Genomic DNA, 27,716 nt, shown 5'->3' with positions numbered 1-27,716 from the left:
TCAATGACCCCCTGGGTCGGGGCCAATTTTGACCCCAGGGCTTTTATTTGAACAAACTTGGTAGACATTCACTAGAAGATGTTTCATGCCAAATATCTAAGCTCTAGCTCTTACAGTTCTTTAAAAGAAGATTTTTTAAGTTTTTACTATATGCATATAGGAAAAATCAATGACCCCCAGGGGCCGGCCAATTTTGACCCCAGGGCTTTTATTTGAACAAACTTGGTAGACACTCACTAGAAGATGTTTCATGCCAAATATCTAAGTTCTAGCTCTTATGGTTTTTTAAAAGAAGATATTTTAAGTTTTTTCTTTTGGTTGCCATGGCAACCAGAGTTCTGCATGGAATTAAATTCTTTGAACAATTTTTAAAGGTGACCACCAAAGGAACATTCCTGTGAAGTTTGGATGAAATTGGCTCAGTGGTTTATGAGGAGATGTCATTTAAAGCAAAAGTTTACGGACGGACGACGGACGGACGCCGGACTAAAAGCGATCACAAAAGCTCACCCTGTCACTTTGTGACAGGTGAGCTAAAAAGTTATGATCCAGGTACAAGTTTGCGGACGGCAAAAGCAACGTCAACGGCAACGTCGCCGTGACTATAGCAATACCTCTACTTTTTTTTCCAAAAAAAAAGGCGAGCTTAAAAGGAAATAATAATTAAAATGAAGAAGTCATCATTTAAAAGTGAACAAATCATTACTGGAAACGGACAAAGAAGACAAATTTTTCTTTATGAAGATATATGAATAATTTTAGTTTCACTGCTCAATAAAAAAACATAAATATAAAAAAAGAGATAAATATCAGACAGACAGCACCAGAAATATTGCTGTAAACTAGAAATGTGTCGATAGAACATGGGTGCCCCCACACTCCAATTTTGTCACTCTAGGTCAAATATTTTTTGGGCTACACATGAAACAAGTTGAAAACTAACAAGATTGCATTTGAGAAAATGCTATGCCACCGCATAAATACCTAAGCTCTAGGCCTTTTGGGCATTTACAAGAAGGTATTTTAAGTTTTTGAAGCCTTGTACCTTGTACCTACAGACAATAAGATTTTTTTATTTTTTACTATATGTATATATTGAAAATCAATGACCCCGGGGGCAATTTTGACCCCAGGGCTATAATTTGAACAATCTTGCTAGAGGTTCACTACACAATGTTTCATGCAAAATATCTAACCTCTAGCATTTGTCAATTGCTAGAAGAAATTTTTTTAAAGTTTTTACTATATACATATAACGAAAACCAATGACCCCCAGGGCGGGGCCGATTTTGACCCCAGGGCTATAATTTGAACAATCTGGGTAGAGGTCCACAACACAATGCCTTATGCTCTAGGCCTTTTGGGTCTTTACAAGTAGGTATTTAAAGTTTTTACTATATGTACATATAGTGAAAATCAATGACCCCCGGGGCGGGGCTGATTTTGACCCTAGGGCTATAATTTGAACAATCTTGGTAGAGGTCTACCAGGCAATGCCTTATGCAAAATATCTAAGCTCTAGGCTATTTGGGTCTTTACAATAAGGTATTTTAAGTTTTTACTATATGTACATATAGTGAAAATCAATGACCCCGGGGCAGGGCCGATTTTGACCCCAGGGCTATAATTTGAACAATCTTGGTAGAGGTCTACCAGACAATGCCTTATGCAAAATATCTAAGCTCTAGGCCTTTTGGGTCTTTACAAGAAGATTTTTTAAATTTATGCTTATAATTCCTTTTGGTTGCCATGGCAACCAGATTTCTGCATGGAATGAAATTCTTTGAACAACTTTGGAAGCCCTTCACCCAAGGATCAATCCTGCCAAGTTTGGTTGAAATTGGACTATTGGTTTTTCACAAATAGATTTTTTAAGTTCACTATATAATCTATATAACAATGACCCGGGGCGGGGCCTATTTTGACCCCAGGGCTATAATTTGAACAATGTTGGTAGAGGTCTACCAGACAATGCCTTATGCAAAATATCTAAGCTCTAGGCTATTTGGGTCTTTACAATAAGGTATTTTAAGTTTTTACTATATGTACATATAGTGAAAATCAATGACCCCCGGGGCGGGGCCGATTTTGACCCCAGGGCTATAATTTGAACAATCTTGGTAGAGGTCTACCAGACAATGCCTTATGCAAAATATCTAAGCTCTAGGCCTTTTGGGTCTTTACAAGAAGATTTTTTAAATTTGTTCTTATAATTCATTTTGGTTGCCATGGCAACCAGATTTCTGCATGGAATGAAATTCTTTGAACAACTTTGGAAGCCCTTCACCCAAGGATCAATCCTGCCAAGTTTGGTTGAAATTGGACTACTGGTTTTTCACAAGAAGATTTTTTAAGTTCACTATATAATCTATATAACACACACACACATACACACACACACAAACAAACACACACACACACAGGTGAATCGCTATATGCCACCGCATCGCAGATGCTGCGGTGGCATAAAAATCTTTTACTAAGTCAAGGGCAAGAACTAATATTGATTAAATCCACAAGAAAACCCCAAGGTGCATAAGTACACATGCTGACCAACATTCTTGTAAACTTTCAGGCCTACAGGTCAAATATTTTTGAGCTATGCATGAAAAAAAATCACATGCAATACCCCAGGTGCACAGTTTCACAATGATGTTGATCATAATTCCTATTAAGTTGTAACTGTAAATTAAAGTTTCATGACTCTAGGTCAAATACTTTTTGAGCTACGTGCAACACAACCTGAGAACAGACAGACAAGGGTAAATCTAAATTCCCCCTCCCCCCCCTAATAATGGATAATGGGGGCACAAAAATTGTCCCATACATCATCTTTGCGTTGTCACATTTTTCTAGTCCTTTGGGATAATTCGTTTCAATTCTTTTAATGTTAAGATTGACACTAATGAAACACAAGACATCCCATGAACAGACCATTTTCAATTTCAATTTCTATTGCTCTAGCAGATCTATCCTTTCTAGAATTTCCTCATTTTTATTGTTGATATTGAAATAAATAATTAATTATTCTTGAAAGTCAACTTTTTTTTCATTGAAAAAAAAACCTGCAATTTAACAATGTTCTTTATTGATCAACATAATAAATAAACAATAGTAGCAGCTTATTGACAGCTTATTTTCTCAATATATTAATAAAAGCGTCTCTAGGAACTTCTATACGACCTATCAACCTCATTTTCTTTTTTCCTTCAGCTTGTTGTTTTAAAAGCTTTGTCTTCCTAGATATGTCACCACCATACTGTAATAAATTAAATAAAAATTCTACATATTTTATTAGGCCCCAAAAATGACACAACATTTTTGAACTGTTTTCACTAAGTAAAGGGCAATTACTCTATAAATTCACAATAAATATACAAGTAAAACTACACATGCTGATCAACAAGATTTTGACTCTAGGCAGGGTCTTTCAAATAGAATGGTCTGGAAACATGCTATGTAAATCCTTCTCTAGCTACAATAAAACATGTATTGGTATAGTTTGCTATATGCAAAGTATGTAAATGTTCAAGAAAAGGGCTAAAATTAAATACAGGAGCAAAAATGAAAATTCTAACAGCATGATGTTCTTTAAAAATCTTTAAACTTGTGAAATAAGATAGATATATATTTCAATAATTTGACCTTGTAGGTCAAGGTCAAAGTCAGTCTAGTCAACTTGAAGTAACATTCCAAAGGATGAAGACAATTCATTCATAAACAATAAAGCTATAGCCACTTTGGAACATTTTTGGGATATTTTCTAAGTAAAAAGGGGCATAATAATGGTAAACTATCTATAAGAGTTATGAAACTTGATATAGATAGTTGCACTGTGATATTGCATTGATATGTCAAGTTTCAAGTTAATATCTACCAGTTACTGAGATGAGACTGGACAAAGTGATAACTATATAGCCCCCTCACTAACGAACTATAATAAAATGACATCATAATCTCCATATGGTCTTCTATCATCAGGTATCATCAACCTAACTTTTATACATTTTTTTTTAGTTGTGACTGGATCAAGAACTTTTGGACAGACAGGCAAAGGGAAAACCTTAAGTCACATCTAGAAAAACTTATAGGGACTAAAAACTGAAGGAGACAAATATATACATGCACAAACATACAACTGCCTGGATCTAACAGTGGTAAAGACCTACAATTACTACTACTAGTATAATGGGAACTTTAGTGGTAAAAGAAGATAAACTTACACATTTAGCTGTAACATCTTTCCTGTACGGCTTTATATCCTCACGACACAGAATTTTACTACCTACTGCAGCCTGTATCACTATAAGGAAATTCTGGCGGGGAATATTTTTCTGAAGTTTTTCACAGACTCTCACAGCTATGTCTCTAGCACGTGATATATGAACTAGCATTGTTAGTTCATCAACTTCCTTTCCGTTCAATAAGTAATTTACCTGTTCAAAAAGTTAAATTCAAGAATTTCTTATTACTTCTGATTTCATAAGTTTTTGTTTTTTTTTTAGATTCTTTCATTTGAAATTAATAAATGATTCATGAAATTTCAGTAAGTATTATATACTAATAAAGAGGTTTGTCTTGTTTTTATACTGATTTTAAGATATTTTGGGTAATATCTTGGTAAATTACAGGATAACTTACCAGTAATTACCTATTTCACTGACAATAACTGACAACTTATCCAACATGATAGGTGAGAGAATTATGACACATTAGTTTGAATGCCTATGATCAAGTGTGACTAATTTTGCTTTGCCTGAGGATCAAACTTGTGACTACACTGGATTACAAACACAATACTTTCCCTATTAAGTCAAGCATGCAGACAAATAAAGTTGCCTGATCTGATCAAGTTAAAAAGACTTAAGCTTAAAAATATTGTACATTTGGTTTTAACAATAAAAAACCATTATTAAACAGGAAAAAAAATGGTAACAGAAAATGTTAATTCCTGTAAGATTATTGTGAAATCCAGGAACAAGTTAAGTTTTAAGATTCAAGGTACATGTTTAACCAACAATGACTTTCCATCAGTCTGACATAGAAACATTTGATCAACAGTCCTAATGAAGATGATTATAATATCATTTTTATTAGTGATTTTAAACATGTATCTTTCAATATCTAGAAATCATGAAAGCAAAGAAAAAAAAAAAGCATTTTAAGCTAATGTGTAATTAAAGTAAGTTGTAGGCATTTGTCATCTTTAAAAATATTGACCTATTGATGTAAAGCATTTTTGTATTTTACTAAAGAACTTACCTTTACTAAATCAGATGTCTCATAGTCAGCATCTTCATAATCAAAACTGAAAAATATATCACTTAACTTTTACAAGAAATGTTTGTAAAACATGTATGCCCCCTATCAGCAGCCAATTAGTCATGTGGCCACGTTATTGTGACTTATTTTTGACCTTGTGACAAAAAAATCAATAAGGGTTATCTTTTGGACCTTTTATTTGAACAAATTTGATAGACACTCACTAGGAGATGTTTCATGCTGTATATCTAAGCTCTAGCTCTTTGGATTATTTAAAAGAAGGTATTTAAAGTTTTTTCTATTGGTTGACATGGCAATCAGAGTTCTGCATTGAATTAAATTCTTTGAACAATTTTTTAAAGGTGACCACCAAAGGAACATTCCTGTGAAGTTTGGATGAAATTGGCTTAGTGGTTTATGAGAAGATGTCATTTAAAGTAAAAGTTTACGTATGAACGCCGGTATAAAACCGATCCCGAAAGCTCACCCTGTCACTTTGTGACAGGTAAGCTAAAAATGACCTACTAGTTATAACCAATCAATATGTGAAAGAGCTTGACCTTTGACCTAGTGATCCCAAAATTAATAGGGGTCATTCACTACATATGGCTATTCAATATGTGTATATATGAAGACTTTGTGATAGTTTTCATGATAATGAGCGGAAACCATTCTGACATTCAAGGTCCCTGTGACCTTTGACATAGTGATTCCCAATATCAATATAGGACATCTACTAGTACTGACCAATCAATATGTGAAATATAAAAGACTTTGTAATAAATAATTTCAAGATAATGAGCGGAAACCATTCTGACATTAAAGGCACCTGTGACCTTAACCTTCAACGTAGTTAACCCAAAATCAATAGGGGTCATCTAATAGTTATGACCAATCAATATGAGAAATATGAAGACTTTGTGATAAATAATTTTCAAGATAATAAGTGGAAACCATTCTGACATTTAAGACCCTGGTGACCTTGACCTTTGAGCTAGTGACCCCAAAATCAAAAGGGGTCATCTACTAGTTATGACCAATCACTATGTGAAATATGCAAAATTTGTGATAAATAGATTTCAAGATAATGAGCGGAAACCATTCTGACATTTAAGGCCCCTCTGACCTCGATCTTTCAACAAGTGACCTCAAAATCAAGAGGAGTCATCTACTAGTTATGACTAATCAATATGTGAAATAAGAAGACTTTGTGATAAATAGTTTTCAAGAAAATGAGCAGAAACCATACTAACATTCAAAGCCCCTATGACTTTGACCTTTGACTTTGTGACCCCAAAATCAATAGGGGTCATCAACTAGTTATGATCAATCACTATATGAAATATGAAGACTTTGTGATAAATAGTTTTCAAGGTAATGAGCAGAAAGCATTCTAACATTTAATGCCCCTGTGACCTTGACCTTTGACCTGGTGACCCCAAAATCATTATCGACCATCTACTAGTTATGAAAAATCAGTATGTGAAATATGAAGACTTTGTGATAAATAGTAACCAAGATAATAGTGGAAACCATACAACCATTGAATGCACCTGTGACCTTGACCTTTGAAATAGTGACCCCAAAATCAATAGGGGTCATCAACTAGTTATGATCAATCACTATGTGAAATATGAAGACTTTGTGATAAATAGTTTTCAAGGTAATGAGCAGAAAGCATTCTAACATCTAATGCCCCTGTGACCTTGACCTTTGACCTGGTGACCCCAAAATCATTATCGACCATCTACTAGTTATGACAAATCAGTATGTGAAATATGAAGACTTTGTGATAAATAGTAACCAAGATAATAGTGGAAACCATACAACCATTGAATGCACCTGTGACCTTGACCTTTGAAATAGTGACCCAAAAATCAATAGGGTTCATCTACTAGTTATTACCAATCAAACTGATATAAGCTCTAGCTGTTAAGCTTTTTCAGAGGAAAATTTTTGTTTGTTTTTAGTAAAAACTTTTTACTAAATACATATAAAGAAAATCAATGATCCCCTGGGGCTGGGCCAATATTTTTGGTTTATTTGAACAAACTTAGTACACAAGCACTAAACATTGTTTCATGCTAAATTTCTAAGCTCTTTTAAAAGAAGATTTTTAATTTTTTTCTTTCGGTTGCCATGGCAACCAGAGTTCTGCATGGAATTAAATCCTTTGAACAATTTTCAAAGGTGACCACCAAAGGAACATTCCTGTGAAGTTTGAATGAAATTGGCTTAGCGGTTTATGAGGAGTTATCATTTAAAGTCAAAGTTTACGGACCGACAGACAGACACTGACAAATTGTGATCACAGAAGCTCATCTTGTCACTTTGTGACAAGTGAGCTAATAATGGTGACAACTTTATCATGTTTGATGTAAACTGAATACTTTTGTCAATATGATATGCAAGTATTGCCTTACAAGTATAGAGAGAACTAATACAGAAACATTATTGTGATACTAGAAATATACATGTATGTTCTTTACCACAGTGACAAATATTGTAAAATTTGTGTCAACATAATTGTGGGAATGTTTGTCTCTGCGAATAGGCTATCCTTTTGAAAAAAGCAAAATATTGTATATGTGAAAGTTTCTAAGGTTTCTAGGAATACAGTATAATAAACAAATATTATAGGCCCTCATCTTGCCTCTCTTTATTCATTATGAAAAATATCTTCACAGCAAATACTGTAATATAAAGAATTATCTCTTTATAAAGAATTATCTCTTAAAATGAACTCATATTTAAGTCCAAATTTAGACCAAAACAAGGGCCATCAGTGATGACATGTGTCACCTCATGATATATAGCCATAACTTGGCAAAAAATCATTCAACCTAAAAGCTTTTGTAATATGCACAAAAATTTGAGCTATCGATCAATCCTGTAAAGTTTCATTGAAATTGCATTAGTGGTATAACAGGAGTAGTCCGGACAAATTTCAAAATTAAAATCATGAAAGGGCAAAAACTCTGACAAAAATCAATGAACCGAAAAATGTTGATGAGATGCACAACTAGACATGGTATTGATCATACCCCTAAAGATTTGATGAAATTGCACCAGTAGTTTCTGAGGAGAAGTCCAGACAAACTTCTGTGTAGCTGGCAACACAAAAAAACACCTTTTTTATTCAAGGGCAATAACTCAGCCAAAAATCATTCAAGCGAAAAACTTAAGTACTACTTAAGCCGATGATATGCACAACTAGACTTGGTACTGATCATTCCTGTAAAGATTGGATGAAATTGCACCAGTAGTGTTTGAGAAGTAGTTCGGACAAGCTTTTGTGTATCTGGCAACACACAGAAAAAAACACCTTTTTTATTACAGGGCCATAACTCGGCCAAAAATCATTCAACCAAAAATCCTGTGCAATATGCACAAGGACTTGAGCTACAGATCAATCCAGTAAAAATTGCACCAGTAGTTTATGAGGAGTAGTACGGACAAGTTTTGTGACGGACGAACAGACGGATATTCTATCGGGACAGTAATAATGTGGCTACTCTTATGTTCTCTCTATTGTGCTTTTTAGCCACACAAGAGAAACAAGAGGGCCATGATGGCCCTGAAATCGCTCACCTGTATATAGGCCCCCGGGCGGGGCCAATTTTAACCCAGGGGCTTTTATTTGAACAAACTTGGAAGACACCCATTTGAAGATGTTTCATGATAAATATCTAAGCTCTAGTTCTTAGAAGATTTTTAAAGTTTTTACTATACACATATAGGGAAAAACAATGACCCCCCTCTGGGTGGGCCAATCTTGACCCCAGGGCTTTTATTTAAACAAATTTGGTAGACACTCACTAAAAGATAATTCATGCTTAATATCTAACTCTAGCTCTTTGGGTTTTTTAACAGAAGATTTTTTAAGTTTTTACTATATACATATAAGGAAACTCAATGATCCCCGGGGCGGGGCCAATTTTAACCCCAGGGCCCTTATTTGAACAAAAATGGTAGACACCCATTAGAAGATGTTTCATGCTAAATATCTTAGCTCTAGCTCTTAAGGTTTTTTAAAAGAAGATTTTTTAAGTTTTAACTATATACATAAAGGGAAAAACAATGACCCCATGGGGCGGGGCTAACTTTGACCCCAGGGCTTTTATTTGAACAAACTTGGTAGACACCCACTAGAAGATGTTTCATGCTTAATAGCTAAGCTCTAGCTCTTTCGGTTCTTTAAAAGAAGACTTTTTCAGTTTTTACTATATGCATATAGAGGGCCAATTTTGACCCCAGGGCTTTTATTTGAACAAACTTGGTAGACACCCATTTGAAGATGTTTCATGATAAATATCTTAGCTCTAGCTCTTTGGGTTCTTTAAAAGAAGATTTTTTAAGGTTTTACTATATGCATATTGGGAAAATCAATGACCCCCTGGGGCGGGGCCAATTTTGACCCCCGGGCTCTTATTTGAACAAACTTGGTAGACACCCATTTGAAGATGTTTCATGATAAATATCTTAGCTCTAGCTCTTTGGGTTCTTTAAAAGAAGATTTTTGAAGGTTTTACTATATGCATATCGGGAAAATTAATGACCCCCTGGGGCGGGGCCAATTTTTACCCCAGGGCTTTTATTTGAACAAACTTGGTAGACACCCATTTGAAGATGTTTCATGATAAATATCTTAGCTCTCGCTCTTTGGGTTCTTTAAAAGAAGATTTTTTAAGGTTTGACTATATGCATATCGGGAAAATCAATGACCCCCTGGGGCAGGGCCAATTTTGACCCCAGGGCTTTTATTTGAACAAAAATGGTAGACACTCACTAGAAGATGTTTCATGCCAAATATCTAAGCTCTAGCTCTTTGATTTTTTTAAAAGAAGATATTTAAAGTTTTTTCTTTTGGTTGCCATGGCAACCAGAGTTCTGCAGGGAATTGAATTCTTTGAATAATTTTTAAAGGTGACCACCAAAGGAACATTCCTGTGAAGTTTGGATGAAATTGGCCAAGTGGTTTATGAGGAGATGTCATTTTACGGACAACGGACGGACGCAAGACGAAAGGCGATCACAAAAGCTCACCCTGTCACTTTGTGACAGGTGAGCTAAAAACAGTTACCTATTGTCCCTCTAGCCACATTATTACTGTCCTGTGAGAGCAGACAGACAGACAGACAGACAGACAGAGAAGTGATCCCTATATGTCGCAAAAAAAGCACAGAAAGTTACACGATTACAGCAAACTCTACAATATGGACTGATAGCTCACGTTTTTCCTACATTTGTTGTCATTGACACAGATTAAATCGGTCAAATGTATTTGCTAGTATTCATTGGAATTATTAATTTGGATTTTATATTGTTTAACAAAAACACATACATGTACAGCAAAATGTTGATATAATCAAAAATTGTACACTTTTTTAACAATGACATCAATTGATGTGTGACAAAGCCCATTTTCTAGAAATGCAAATATCTTTACAAACAATGTAAAACATGCCATAATTAATGAGCGATTAGATAACTCTTAAATTAATAATTATCAAAATCATGTTTATAAATACATGTTTTTTGTAAAGACTTTTAATATTTCAACAGAATAACTTTTAACATTTTAAACAGTTATGTATTTAAATAATAATCATTTAAATTCTTTCAGTTTTTTTTTTATCTTGAATCTATACTAGGTCATAAACATTCACAAACTTACATGAGTTACACTTTGTGATCAAATACTCAGAAGAATGATTTTAAACGATAAGTTTGTTATATATAAATTAGTTCAACCGAAACACTTTTGCTTAGAAGGAACAAATATCAACTACATCAAACTCAGAATATTAAATTTTGAAAGCCTCAGGGTGTTTGATACAAGAAGAGTTTACTGTGTAACATACAAAGAACTACATTCAGCTTAAAACATGTAATAAAACTAGCATTACCTGGCATAGCCTGAAGACAATGATTTAAGTTCATCAAAGAAATCAACCAGTATTTCATTAAGGGGAAGATGAGATGTAAACATCACTCTACTCTCATCTACAAATGTTTGTTCAGGATAGGTACCTCTTCTTTCCTGAAATACAAAAATGTTTGTTCAGGACAGCTACCTCTTATTTCCTGAAATACAAAATGTTTGTTCAGGACAGCTACCTCTTATTTCCTAAAATACAAAAATGTTTGTTCAGGACAGTTACCTCTTATTTCCTGAAATACCAACATGTTTGTTAAGGACAGCTACCTCTTATTTCCTGAAACACAAAAAAATGTTTGTTCAGGACAGCTACCTCTTATTTCCTGAAACACAAAAAAATGTTTGTTCAGGATAGGTACCTCTTCTTTCCTGAAATACAAAAATGTTTGTTCAGGACAGCTACCTCTTATTTCCTGAAACACAAAAAAATGTTTGTTCAGGACAGCTACCTCTTATTTCCTGAAACACAAAAATGTTTGTTCAGGACAGCTACCTCTTATTTCCTGAAATACCAACATGTTTGTTCAGGACAGCTACCTCTTATTTCCTGAAATACCAACATGTTTGTTCAGGACAGCTACCTCTTATTTCCTGAAACACAAAAATGTTTGTTCAGGACAGCTACCTCTTATTTCCTGAAACACAAACATGTTTGTTCAGGATAGGTACCTCTTATTTCCTGAAATACAAACATGTTTGTTCAGGACAGCTACCTCTTATTTCCTGAAATACAAACATGTTTGTTCAGGACAGCTACCTCTTATTTCCTGAAATACAAACATGTTTGTTCAGGACAGCTACCTCTTATTTCCTGAAATACAAACATATTTGTTCAGGATAGCTACCTCTTATTTCCTGAAATACAAAAATGTTTGTTCAGGACAGCTACCTCTTATTTCCTGAAATACAAACATGTTTGTTCAGGACAGCTACCTCTTCTTTCCTGAAATACAAAAATATTTGTTCAGGATAGCTACCTCTTATTTTCTGAAATACAAACATGTTTGTTAAGGATGTAACACTTATTTCTTGAAATACAAAAATGTTTGTTCATGACAGCTACCTCTTATTTCCTGAAATACAAAAATGTTTGTTCATGACAGCTACCTCTTATTTCCTGAAATACAAACATGTTTGTTCAGGACAGCTACCTCTTATTTCCTGAAATACAAAAATATTTGTTCAGGACAGCTACCTCTTATTTCCTGAAATACAAAAATATTTGTTCAGGACAGCTACCTCTTATTTCCTGAAATACAAAAATGTTTGTTAAGGATGTAACACTTATTTCTTGAAATACAAAAATCTTTGTTCAGGACAGCTACCTCTTATTTCCTGAAATACAAAAATGTTTGTTCATGACAGCTACCTCTTATTTCCTGAAATACAAAAATATTTGTTCAGGACAGCTACCTCTTATTTCCTGAAACACAAAAATGTTTGTTCATGACAGCTACCTCTTATTTCCTGAAATACAAAAATGTTTGTTCAGGACAGCTACCTCTTATTTCCTGAAAAACAAACATCTTTGTTCAGGACAGCTACCTCTTATTTCCTGAAATACAAAAATTTTTGTTCATGACAGCTACCTCTTATTTCCTGAAATACAAAAATGTTTGTTCAGGACAGCTACCTCTTATTTCCTGAAAAACAAACATGTTTATTCAGGACAGCTACCTCTTATTTCCTGAAATACAAACATGTTTGTTAAGGATGTACCTCTTATTTCCTGAAATACAAAAATGTTTGTTCAGGACAGCTACCTCTTATTTCCTGAAATACAAACATGTTTGTTAAGGATGTACCTCTTATTTACTGAAATACAAACATGTTTGTTCAGGATAGGTACCTCTTATTTCCTGATATAGAATCATGTTTGTTCAGGACAGCTACCTCTTCTTTCCTGATGTTTAAGGCATATAAAAGGAATCATACAGACAATAAATAAAAACAAATTTTAGTTTATATTTATTGTCTATGTCATCCAAAAATAGCCATGTCATCCCAAAATAACCATGTCATCCCAAAATAGTCATGTCATCTCAAAATAGTCATGTCATCTCAAAATAACCATGTCATCCCCAAATAGTCATGTCATCTCAAAATAGTCATGTCATCCCAAAATAACAATGTCATCCAACAATAGCTGTCACAGGAGACAGCGAAGCTCGACTAATCTAATACTGGACACAGTAAGGAAGACAAAACTATAAAAAAAATCAATTATGTATATTTATGTATTAAGTTATAGTAAAAAAATAACATTTGTTCAAATAAATTCCAAGTTAAAAGGGGAATAATTCTGGAAATAGTCTGATAGAGTGAAGAACCTTGTCACACAACATGTGTGTAATGATAAGAAATATATATTTTAAAGTTGAAGTAGATACCTTAAAAAGTAAAGAGGTTAAAATATTTCTTAAAGAAAATCCAAAGTTCAAAAAGAGATTAATCTGAAAATATTGCTTCAAGAGTTATGAACCTTGTCATATAAGATGTAATTGATGATAAGGAATAAGTGTTTTAAGTTTGAGGTAGATACCTTTAAAAGTAAAGAAGTTATAGTAAAAATTAAAATTTTTCAAGTAAAAAAAATCTAAGTTATGGGGAGATAATTCTTGCAATATTGGTGCTAGAGTTATGAACTTTGTCACATAGCATGTGGTTAATGATAAGGAACAAATATTTGAAGTATGAAGTTGATCCCTTAAGAAATAAATAAGCAACAGTAAAAAATAATATTTTTTTAAGGAAAATTCTAAGTTCAAGGGGAAATAAATCTAAAAATAGTGGTGCTAGAGTTATGAACCTTGTCACATAAGATGTGGTTAATGATAAGGAACATATATTTGAAGTATGAAGTTGATCCCTTAAGAAATAAAGAAGTAACAGTAAAAAATAGTATTTTTTAAGGAAAATTCTAAGTTCAAGGGGGGATAAATCTGAAAATATTGGTGCAAGAGTTATGAACCTTGTCACATAAGATGTGGTTGATGATAAGGAACATATATTTGAAGTTTGAAGTTGATACCTTAAGAAATGAAAAAGTTACAGTGAAAAATAATTTACTGCACCAAAACTTTAATCTAAAATCTGGACACGGACGCCGACACCGACGCCGGGGCAAGTAGGACGGCTCTCCATATACTTCGTATAGTCGAGCTAAAAATACTTTGGTGGTTTATTGCACAATCAATATTCCAAAAAGTTCTAAATCTTCTACAAATACATTAAACATAACCGGTGAAATTATCTCCCCCTGTCTTAAGCCTACTGAGATATCAAAATAACTTTAACAGGACTTCACATACAATTTTACTAACTGGAACATATTTCGTTATAATACATATAATTTCCCCATTCATTCTGCTTTTATAAAGTTTCTACCAAAGTGCATAATGTACATGTATATCAAATCTACAATATAACAATTCATTTTCATAAATAAATTTGAAGTACAGCTAAGAGTAAAATTAAAACAGCATTTGTAGTTGAAGCAACTCTTCTAAAACCAAACTCAACATCTGGTATGACGTTATTTTCAACACACCAGTTCTTGATATTATGGTGTCACCATGGGATATCTATCAAATTAATAAGAAAACAATAACGTTTGCTAGTTTGCTCTTTCTCCTTGTGATATCTTTTCTTAAAGCCAACTTTATAAGACCATGTCAGAAAACACTTCAATACATATTACATATACTCGTAATTCAATCATATGTTATAATCATTCTTAACTTTCCTAGAGTGTTTTGTAAATATATAGTAATCAGTTTACCTACCAATATGATATTGACCATTTCTCCAATATGTTCAGTTGGTGCTATAATTGTCCCTTTAACCATTGGTTCCATAAACTCTGTGATAATACTTAAATCAGGTAACTACAAACAAATGTAAAAATAATTCCTTAAATATGTATAAATATTTACATGTAATAAAGATATTGCAATAATTATAATAAAATAAAAGATGTCCAAGGTGCAGCATGCAACTCTCCTCTCAGTGCTGGATATTCAGGGCAGTTTTTTTTATACAGAGACAAGTTTAATGTATGGTCACAGTGACCTTAACCTTTCACCAGAAAATAGGTGTGGCAGGCAGAACTCTGTTATAATATGTAGAAATGATCAAAGTAGCAGAATTAAGATTACAGCTACAGACATTTATCATTATTAACAGAATAGAAGGCTATTGAACCTTTTTTGTGCATTAACATCTGCAGAAGCAAATGCAACTAACTTAAGCTGACATTTCAACATTATTTTCAGCAAATTTGAAGATGTTGTTTTAAAGAGTTATTTGTCAGCAATGTTTTGTAGTCATGTCTTCAAATGAGCGTATGATGTCAACAAATGACATTGAGTTGTGTGCGGTTGTCAAGGACTGTGTGACAATCAAACTTTTAACAATAGAAACACTTAAACAAGTTTGAAAAAAACATTTCTACTAATGACACAAGTGGTTTAAGGATGGTACCACTTCAGTGTATGATAACAAAAGTTCAAGTCAGATAATATTACAAGTTACTGTTAGAAACATAGTGTTAGTTACAGAACTAGTAAATAAAGAGAGACAGTGTGCAGTACGAGGTGTTGCAGAGCAAATGTCTCTCACATATTGCACAGTTGAAGGTATCCTTAAAGACAAGCTTAATATAGGTACATTTTATATTTTAAAAGTGTGCACCTACAGATGGTTATTATGACACAGAAGTTAACGGACCACTAGACTTTGACATAAAGGTAACATCATTCTGACTAAACATTGACATTAGCTTGCTTCAAGTATTACATAATTATATGACTGTTGTTCAATGTTTCATCTTATGTATGTATATAATATATGAGCTCTATTTTGTGCAGTCATGAATCAATTTCATCACTAATTGTTTTTCTGTTTTCTATTCCATGTTTCAGTTATAAAACAATTCCAGGATCCTATTAACATACCCTAATATACCACAATTAAATTTTAGAAAAAAAACAAATTGTCTACAATATAACATAAAATAATTCATAAATACCTTGCATGGATTTAATATAGTGAGTGTTTTCTCCACCATATTTTTTTATATCTTGGCTCCCTTATAGTCACTAAATAAAATATCACAGTGCTGTGTAAATTATTTGTTTATACTTTGTTGTTTTTTATTGTACACGATTTCAAAAATAAACTGAAAAATGATAAAAAATACCATCTGCAACTTGCTCAATCACAGAAGATGAAGGTTTAATTGAAGGTGGTGAAATATAATTAAAACTCTAAAACAACAATTAAAAAAAAAGATGATTAAACAATGGGATATGATAGATATATATCTTGAACTGATCATTGTTACAGTATATCTACCACTAAGTTTTTAAGTCGGTCCCTTTAAAAGATTTATTATTAGATTTTAACTTTCTTCTCTAATATGAAAGCTGAAAGCCAAAAAAAAAAAAGAGAAGGTTTTTACCTACATATTGTAGGGATATTTACCTTTGTAAGGTACATTTGGAGCTGTCACTATCACAGAAGCATTAAATTCCTGATCTAATCTTGTAATAAAACACATTTCCATATGTTTAATAATCCTAGAAACCCTAGTCTCCAACCTTGACCTAATACAAGCACTGAAATAGGTGATAAGAAAATAATTACAGCAAACGAAATATTAATACAAAGACCAATCAGTTATCACAATGTTGTCGCCTTCATGATGCCATGTTTGAAGCTACTTGTTAGCAGGAAGACACAAAAAGTCATTAAACAGATCACATGGTTCTGATCACCATTACCAAATAGATGAGAGGGGGCCATTTAACATAAAACAAGAACAAAAGGGGAAAAAAAATTAGAGTTCATTTCATAACAATATAGTAATTGGGGCCCTTTATATTAAACAAAAAAAAATGGACAAAAAAGAAATAGCGCCCTTTATTCCTATTTTTGGATATGCATTGTATGACCGCCTGACATTCATGCTATGAAACCAGATGTTCTCCTCTTCTTCAAAAGGGACATAACAAAGAAAGGAGGGGGGGGGGGTTACCTGTTGTTATATGTATGTCTACACTTGAGTCATTGAGAGTGAGTTTTCTATGGCAAGTTCAGTGCCATGTGCTGGGACTGGTCAGCAGGGAAAATACCAGCAAACACCTGAAACAGTAACAATACAACAACATACATAGGAAATATTACGTCAATGTGCTATTTGGATACATTGTATTGCTTTGAGTAGGTTGTATATAAAGTTTGTGAATGTAATTAACAAGGGCCATACAATACAATAGAAAAGCATTCATTGTAATTTTCCTTTTATCATATACGTTCAGTAAAATACATATTATAAATCTGAACAAAACTAAATAACTGCATGTATTTGGAGAGTGAGCAAATCTACCTTTGCCATTGGAATACGTTTCAAAAATCAAAGTTTAATTCGCTTTTTCAAATTTTTAGTACACATGTTGGGGTGTCTACCAGCCATTCTTAATCAGAAGACAAAAATGATATTATCTGTTTTAATACTACTTAATGATCATTTCTATTGTCACAATATATGCTACAGTAATCAAAACATTACTACATTATTTTTTCTATTTTTTATTAATGCTGATTTTCTGACCCACAGTCAATCTTTTGTACATAACATTATTGTTCAGCTGGAAAAACATTCTATTTTCTGTAAAAGCTCTTTATTTTGTGAAAATAGCAAATATGGTTTATATTAATTACAATTAAAAGATAACAAAAAGTAAAAATTGTTCTGTTAATTACAAGCTATCAAGCCCACATATTCCAACAAATGTATTGGTTTGGGAGATAAACTCGGCTGAAAATCAGTGTTTTTGGGGCATATTTCATTTATTTGTTTAGGTATTCTGATGAATCTTGCACCATAATAAACTTCAGCTCTTCTATTTTCCGGTATCACCATAAAAGTTATATTTAGAAACATAATGGGTAATTTTGAGAGGCCCTGGAAGAGGTACGTAAAAAGGATATTTTTAACGTGCGCGAGTAGATAATTCCGGCTCTTTGTTTTTCTTCTTAAATGAGCAAGTTAAAACGTAAAATAACATGTTTAGACATTTTATTATTTCTTTGCTGTTCATTTATGTCAAATAAAAAATATTTGTTACCAAAATTGGTGAGCATTACGTTAGTATAATGAATATCTATGATAACACGATATTTATATGCAACGTACTATGTAACATATAAATCATTTTTACGTAAAAACACATGCATTATCATTTATTAACGTATAACGAAATATGTAGTTAAAGAATTAGTGATTCAAATTTATTTTTGCTTAGCTTAACAGAGTGAAGAAGAAATTAATTTAGTGGTATTCAACCTACACATTAACATATGAAAGGAGCATTTAACATATCAGTTTTTCAATCCATTCCACTTAAATTAATTCCATACCATTACAATTGTGTAATCAGCCTTTTTTCTGAGTTAGCAAGTTAAAAGTGAGTCCAAATTTAATCTACAAAATGTATACGTAAACGTCGTCTGCTTTACCGGTAGTCAGTCAATATATAAAAGTACCCCTGTGCGGGCCTCAAAATGAGCATCTGCTGCACATGCGCACAACAATGGGATTCCCATACTTTTTATAGGCATGTTTTGTAAACAAACAGGTAAACGTTTGTGTTACTTTTTAAATATCTTACCAAACTTGACAAAATTTCCAGATATTGTCGAATTCCAGCGATAGTATGAGATGGTGAGTTTGATTAGATTAAAAATTCCGATAACTCGAGTTAATTATAAAAAGCCGAGTTTATCATCCAGCCCAAGTTATCTCCCCAACCAGTATACCAGACAACAATAAAGTAACAATTGTTCTGTTAACTACAAGCTATCAAGCACACAAAGGGTATCTGTCTTCCTGGGAGAAATGTAAGGTTACAATATTTTACCATAGGTTTGGCAGGTTTAAATCCTGGCATGGGTTCTGTTGGTTTATTCTGGTGATATATTGTTTCTCCAACCAAAGCATCTTTAATATTCTTCATATTTGCTATGATATAGCCCACCTGTCCTGCATATCTATTGATAAATAACATGTGACATTGAAAGTTAAAATATAATAATTACAGTCTTACTTGCCAAAGTGACCATGTGTTTTAGCTACTTTTATCTTTAGCAACAGCTATGAATATCCAGATCATTTTCTCTTTATATTTTTAATGTGTTAAGCAACTTTTGCGACCACTAATTTAGACAGCTAACTGTGATTGAGAATTCACCAACACTTAGGAAAAGTTTAGTGTCATGGAAACATTGAAGAAGACAAGATAAAATATTAAACAAAGGAGATTAATAATTCTGGAAAAATATTCAAACATCAAACCAGTAAATCCTATGTTCATATAGTTAAAGTGTTGAAACTATACCATATACAATACTTGATTCTTAAAACAAATTCTCTGACTTTATTGTCTTGTTTTATTTTTTTCAATTTCTCAACCAAACAATGATTTGAATTTACAGATTCAATTGTTTAGATGTGTGTTAAGTTAACCTATGCTTAATTTTTGTAAACCATCAAATATTGGTGATAAACTTACAAGGCATGTGTTAGGGAATTCTGTTGGATACATTATACCAATCTCTTGTACCTCATGTTACCTTTTGTTTTGTGATGAGTCATGATTTTATCACCTGTATAAAAAAACAAGAGAGAGAATATTTTCATCTTACAAGAATTTGAAACTTTAAAACAGCAGAAATAGAAGTTGACCTTCAATGTCTGAGGTTAATGAATTTGCTTTTATTTATCCAAAACGTCAATGAGAAGTGATTACCCTTGTCTCATGTATTTCTCAATTTCTGGTCATCTTAAAAATGGAAGTTTAAGAAATTTTGCAAGTTTATGGTTAATTGACAATTTACACATATAACCTTTTTTTTGACAACTCCATCTAGTACAGCTATACTTGCTACAGCACCTCTATATGGTGTATACCATGAATCAAACATCAAGCATTTTAATGGTTTCTTTAACATCTGCAACAGGTCTGAAATATACAACAATGCATTCATTTACTGCATTAGTTTCCAAAACTATTATATGACAGCATCTGTTAAATAAGAGCCAATGATCCACATTGTCTTTACCTTATTGTTACTGACATCTCTGCAAAAACTGTCTTAATGGTCAAGTTGAGCTGAATTTACTTTATATTTCAAATGATTGACTGTTAAAATGGTGTTTGACCAACAGGTGATATTTGAAAATGTTTAGGATAAAATTATAAATCTGCCTTAAATATAAAAAGACTGCCCCACTCTCTTTATAAACTGAACGGTACACATAAATTCAATGGATATTTACAGAAAATTCCTTAGGATTTGGCATTATTGTTTTTGCGAAGTCAATTACTAAATCAAAAGGAATTATTGCAAAATGAAAACTTATTTATATATACCCTTTGATGGGCATAATGTCACTTTAAGCAAAAATGTATCATTCTAGTACACTATAGATAGTTCCCAATTTTTACAATATTTACCTCCCTTACCAAAAGTGGCAGTAATTCTGAGGTCAACACTCTATATAATATTATTAACAAAATATAACAAGAGCTGTCGGTAGGACAGCAACGCTCGACTATTCTTAGTGCTTGATAGTAAAAAAAATGCTTGATAGAGTTACCTCCTCCTGTTTACAGGTTGGGGTCATGATGGTGAACAAGTGTGCAAAGTTTCAAAGCCATATGTCAATGGACTTTGAAAATATTTGAACTATTACAAAAACTTTAACATAAAATTCTAAGTCGAAAAAGGGGCATAATTCTGTCAAAATGCTTGATAGAGTTACCTCCTCCTGTTTACAGGTTGGGGTCATGATGGTGAACAAGTGTGCAAAGTTTCAAAGCCATATTCAATGGACTTTGAAAATATTTGAACTATTACAAAAACTTTAACATAAATTCTAAGTCGAAAAAGGGGCATAATTCTGTCAAAATGCTTGATAGAGTTACCTCCTCCTGTTTACAGGTTGGGGTCATGATGGTGAACAAGTGTGCAAAGTTTCAAAGCCATATGTCAATGGACTTTGAAAATATTTGAACTATTACAAAAACTTTAACGTAAATTCTAAGTCGAAAAAGGGGCATAATTCTGTCAAAATGCTTGATAGAGTTACCTCCTCCTGTTTACAGGTTAGGGTCATGATGGTGAACAAGTGTGCAAAGTTTCAAAGCCATATTTCAATGGACTTTGAAAATATTTGAACTATTACAAAAACTTTAACGTAAATTCTAAGTCGAAAAAGGGGCATAATTCTGTCAAAATGCTTGATAGAGTTACCTCCTCCTGTTTCCAGGTTGGGGTCATGATGGTGAACAAGTGTGCAAAGTTTCAAAGCCATATGTCAATGGACTTTGAAAATATTTGAACTATTACAAAAACTTTAACGTAAATTCTAAGTCGAAAAAGGGGCATAATTCTGTCAAAATGCTTGATAGAGTTACCTCCTCCTGTTTCCAGGTTGGGGTCATGATGGTGAACAAGTGTGCAAAGTTTCAAAGCCATATGTCAATGGACTTTGAAAATATTTGAACTATTACAAAAACTTTAACGTAAATTCTAAGTCGAAAAAGGGGCATAATTCTGTCAAAATGCTTGATAGAGTTACCTCCTCCTGTTTACAGGTTGGGGTCATGATGGTGAACAAGTGTGCAAAGTTTCAAAGCCATATGTCAATGGACTTTGAAAATATTTGAACTATTACAAAAACTTTAAAAAAGTAAATTCTAAGTCGAAAAAGGGGCATAATTCTGTCAAAATGCTTGATAGAGTTACCTCCTCCTGTTTACAGGTTGGGGTCATGATGGTGAACAAGTGTGCAAAGTTTCAAAGCCATATGTCAATGGACTTTGAAAATATTTGAACTATTACAAAAACTTTAACATAAATTCTAAGTCGAAAAAGGGGCATAATTCTGTCAAAATGCTTGATAGAGTTACCTCCTCCTGTTTACAGGTTGGGGTCATGATGGTGAACAAGTGTGCAAAGTTTCAAAGCCATATGTCTATGGACTTTGAAAATATTTGAACTATTACAAAAACTTTAACATAAGTGGTTACGCCGACGTCGACGCTCGGGTGACTGCAATAGCTCTACTTATTCTTATCGAATAGTCGAGCTAAAAATATCAATATTAACAGCTGATATACGTAAATTGTTAAATTCTTTTATATATATATGCAGCAAATTATTATAGCACCAACAATATCATATACCAGATTTTTATAATATCTTATTGCTATTCATCTATTGACTAAAATCAAACTAGAGGATGCTTTTGTAAAAAAGCGCATGTCTCCCCCACTGCAACGGTCGCTGTGACCTTGACCTTTGACCTACTGACCATTAAAACAATAGGGATCATTTGATTAATAAGACCAATCATCCTATGAAGTTTGAGGGTTGTAGGTCAAAAGGAACTCTAGTTATCATCCGGAAATGAGAAATTGACCAACGGTCACTGTGACCTTGACCTTTGACCTACTGACCCCAAAAACAATAGGGATCATCTGCTCTATAAGACCAATCATCCTATGAAGTTTGAGGGCTGTAGGTCAAAAGGAACTCTAGTTATCATCCGGAAACGAGAAATTGACCAACGGTCACTGTGACCTTGACCTTTGAACTACTGACCCCAAAAACAATAGGGATCATCTGCTCAATAAGACCAATCATCCTATGAAGTTTGAGGTCTGTAGGTCTAAAGGAACTCTAGTTATCATCCGGAAACGAGAAATTGACCAACGGTCAGTGTGACCTTGACCTTTGACCTACTGACCCCAAAAACAATAGGGATCATCAGCTCTATAAGACCAATCATCCTATGAAGTTTGAGGGCTGTAGGTCAAAAGGAACTCTAGTTATCATCCGGAAACGAGAAATTGACCAACGGTCACTGTGACCTTGACCTTTGAACTACTGACCCCAAAAACAATAGGGATCATCAGCTCTATAAGACCAATCATCCTATGAAGTTTGAGGGCTGTAGGTCAAAAGGAACTCTAGTTATCATCCGGAAACGAGAAATTGACCAACGGTCACTGTGACCTTGACCTTTGAACTACTGACCCCAAAAACAATAGGGATCATCTGCTCAATAAGACCATTCATCCTATGAAGTTTGAGAGCTGTAGGTCAAAAGGAACTCTAGTTATCGTCCGGAAACGAAGAATGGACGGACTGACGGACTGACGGACGGACGGACTGACGGACGGACGGACAGGGCAAAAACAATATGTCTCCCCCCGAGGTGGGGGAGACATAATTAATAATGATCTGCACTTACGGTGGAATTCTTTCTACAATTTGCTGAAGTACTTCATCAATTCCAGTACCCAACTTTGCTGAAATCTATAACAAACTAATCATACTTTAAATTTGTCAAAGACATTGAAGATTCCAATATTTATCAAATGTTACAGATGTTAGAGATTGATAATTGTCACATTGCTAATTATCTTCATACATAAATATATTTAGTTAACTTATACAGATTTTTGTAAGGTTATATAGCCCTATATAAACCTTTGTTCAGAAATATAACCCAAGCCACTAGGCATGTGTTATATTGCAAACAACAGTTTATATACGGTCATATAACCTGTCATGAATATTTATTACAAATTTATAATACAGCAAATTTCCTTTTTTGAGAATAAAGTGACACTTCTACATAAATTGACAGCAGCCTTTCATATAAAACTATATTGACATCACCATTATCCAATAAAGTGGCATTTTCATGTTTTTTAAGTTTTTACTATATACATTTAAGGAAAATCAATGACCCCTGGGGCGGGGCCAATTTTAACCCAGCAGCCCTTATTTGAACAAACTTGGTAGACACCCACTAGAAGATGTTTCATGCTTAATATCTAAGCTCTAGCTTATTAAGTTTTTTAAAAGAAGATTTTTTAAGTTTTTACTATATACAAATAAGGAATATCAATGGCCCCCAGGGCAGGGCCAATTTTTACCCCAGGGCTTTTATTTGAACAAACTTGGTAGACACCTACTAGAAGATGTGTCATGCTTAATATCTAAGCTCTAACTATTTGGGTTTTTTTAAAAGAAGATTTTCTTAAGTTTTTACTTTATACAAATAAGGAAAATCAATGACCCCCCCCCCCCCCCCAGGCAGGGCCAATTTTGACCCCAGGGCATTTATTTGAGTAAACTTGGTAGACACTCACTAGAAGATGTTTCATGCCAAATATTTAAGCTCTAGCTCCTTCGGTTTTCTAAAAGAAAAATTTTTTAGTTTTTTCTTTCGGTTGCCATGACAACCTGAGTTCTGCTCAATTTTTAAAGTTGAGTACCAAAGGAACATTCCTGTGAAGTTTGGATGAAATTGGCTTAGCGGTTTATGAGGAGATATTGTTTAAAGTAAAAGTTTACGGCCTGATGCCGGACGAAAAGCAATCACAAAAGCTCACCATGTCACTTTGTGACAGGTGAGCTAACAAGAGCTGTCGGTAGGACAGCATGCTCGACTATTCTTAGTGCTTGATAGTAAAAAAAATGCCTGATACAGTTACCTCCTCCTGTTTACAGGTTGGGGTCATGATGGTGAACAAGTGTGCAAAGTTTCAAAGCCATATGTCAATGGACTTTGAAAATATTTGAACTATTACAAAAACTTTAACGTAAATTCTAAGTCGAAAAAGGGGCATAATTCTGTCAAAATGCTTGATAGAGTTACCTCCTCCTGTTTACAGGTTGGGGTCATGATGTTGAACAAGTGTGCAAAGTTTCAAAGCCATATGTCAATGGACTTTGAAAATATTTGAACTATTACAAAAACTTTAACGTAAATTCTAAGTCGAAAAAGGGGCATAATTCTGTCAAAATGCTTAATAGAGTTACCTCCTGCTGTCTACAGGTTGGGGTCATGATGTTGAACAAGTGTGCAAAGTTTCAAAGCCATATGTCTATGGACTTTGAAATATTTGAACTATTACAAAAACTTTAACGTAAATTCTAAGTCGAAAAAGGGGCATAATTCTGTCAAAATGCTTGATAGAGTTACCTCCTCCTGTCTACAGGTTGGGGTCATGATGGTGAACAAGTGTGCAAAGTTTCAAAGCCATATGTCAATGGACTTTGAAAAATATTTGAACTATTACAAAAACTTTAACGTAAATTCTAAGTCGAAAAAGGGGCATAATTCTGTCAAAATACTTGATAGAGTTACCTCCTCCTGTCTACAGGTTGGGGTCATGCTGGTGAACAAGTGTGCAAAGTTTCAAAGCCATATGTCAATGGACTTTGAAAATATTTGAACTATTACAAAAACTTTAACGTAAATTCTAAGTCGAAAAAGGGGCATAATTCTGTCAAAATGCTTGATAGAGTTACCTCCTCCTGTCTACAGGTTGGGGTCATGATGTTGAACAAGTGTGCAAAGTTTCAAAGCCATATGTCAATGGACTTTGAAAATATTTGAACTATTACAAAAACTTTAACATAAGTGGTTACGCCGACGCCGACGCCGACGCTCGGGTGACTGCAATAGCTCTACTTATTCTTATCGAATAGTCAAGCTAAAAATGAAAGCATGACATGTTCATTGAAGAAAATGAGTAGAATAAGGCTTCAATGTAAATGACTACAAGTTTACCTGTAAAACATCCTCGGGTAGAATATCAAACAGTTTATGAAGCTGTTGCATGACAACATTTGGTTGAGCACCTTTAAGATCAATCTTGTTGAGAACAGGTATCACTGGTAAATCTCTGTCAAATGCTAGGAAAAAGTTGGCTACAGTTTGAGCTTGCACACCCTATATAATGAGTTAAAGCATTAAAAAAATCCAATGACTTGTGCTACATCAAAATAAAATCAGCATACTCATTCAACAAACCTAAAGTCCTCTCCGATTAAACCGGTAGGGGACTAAAAACCCTGTCACATATGATGTGGTTGATGATAAGGAACATATTTGAAGTTTACAATGTACATACCCTTGCTTAACAGTGAAGATGATCTTATAAAGTTCAAAGCAATGTCTCAGTGATTCCCTGGTAAAGGGATGGATCAAGAGGTTACACATTGTTATAATTTCATGAATTATAGAAAATTCACAGTACATTTGTATATAGTAAACAAAGTATTAAATATATATGGTATACCTGATTTGCATCCACCAATAGAATGACCCCTTGACAAGCTGACAATGACCTTGATACTTCATAGTTAAAATCAACATGACCCTATAATACAAAGGTTATTTCAAAGAAATTAAATCAAAGTCTTTTTATAAACACCAATATAATTTGGCAGTTTGATACAAATTTACACAGAAAACCAAATGTAAAGGTTTTCTATGCAAAATTTAAAATTTTGCATAAAAAAAAACAAAGAAAAGTTTTTGTTTCCAAAAATGTTCTTCTGAAAAGTGATGTTAATCAAGACTTAAGTTTTTATGTAAATTTATACATGTTATAGTGAAATATAAAATATATTATAAAATTTTTATTGTTAAAGGGGAATTTTAACATGAGTTACATACAGGTTCATGGGGTTAAGCGGGATTTGATGCTTTATGTGTATAAATAATGAAGCCGTTTTGGGCCCTTTACTGTTTCCCTTTTCCTTCTTACTTGTAATCTATCCATACTTTTTGGTTCTTACGGACACGATTCCCCAACTGTATATAGATTACCATAAAAAAATATCATTTTAAAACATACATACATGCCTGTATATAAACCATCAACAAATGTCACACCTGTATATATATACCATCATTAATTATACAAGAACTGTTGGAGGAGTAACGCTCCACTATTCGATAGTTGTCACAAGGTTGTTTCATTGAGTATAATAATGCTTACCTATATGAATACATAAACTTGTCCGAAAAGGTACAAAGGCTTGTTATTAAGATGTTTTATCAAGTTAATCACTTTATATTATGAAAGCATTAAATTGTTCCAAAAAAGGCACAAACCCTTCAGTAGTTATGGAGATAGCAGCTTACAAGCAAATATTTAACCAAGAATTTCTAAGCTCAAAAAGGGGCATAATTATGGAAAAAAACAAATCAGAGTTATGGGATTTGTGCCAATCATCTTAGATAATCACAGAGAACAAGTGTGTGAAGTTTGAATCCATTCCCTTCAAAAGTTATGGAGATACCAGCTTACACGCAAAAACTTAACCACAGGGACGCTGACACCAACGCCAGCAAATGGCGTATTCTGCGAATAGTCAAGCTGCATCATACCTATACTTTTCTTTTTATACACAAATAATGCCTGTACATATACCATTAACAAATATTAGACATCTCCATGATTGAAATCAGAACACAGCACATATTAGTTCTAACATATTTTATTCAGCTGCAATGATTGTTAAATATGATGTTATATTGAAACAGGGTAATGTCCCCAGTAAGGTTTGAACCTGTGATCACTGAGATGCAGACACCTTCAATACAGTTTACCCAATGTTATGAAAATGTATACACCAC

At 33.5% G+C, this 27,716-nt stretch overlaps 1 pseudogene; it reads right to left on the bottom strand.

Annotated features, from left to right (window-relative positions):
• Positions 1-2,927: 2,927 nt before the first annotated feature.
• Positions 2,928-27,498, bottom strand: LOC132746926 (translation factor Guf1, mitochondrial-like; annotated as a pseudogene).
• Between the last annotated feature and the right edge of the window lie 218 nt (positions 27,499-27,716).

This window comes from Ruditapes philippinarum, unplaced genomic scaffold, assembly GCF_026571515.1.
Source record: "Ruditapes philippinarum isolate M1 unplaced genomic scaffold, ASM2657151v2 ctg15749_1_1_1_1, whole genome shotgun sequence".
NCBI lineage: Eukaryota > Metazoa > Mollusca > Bivalvia > Venerida > Veneridae > Ruditapes > Ruditapes philippinarum.
Note: the sequence above shows the minus strand (reverse complement) of the source record. Positions and strands in the feature narration are given on the sequence as shown.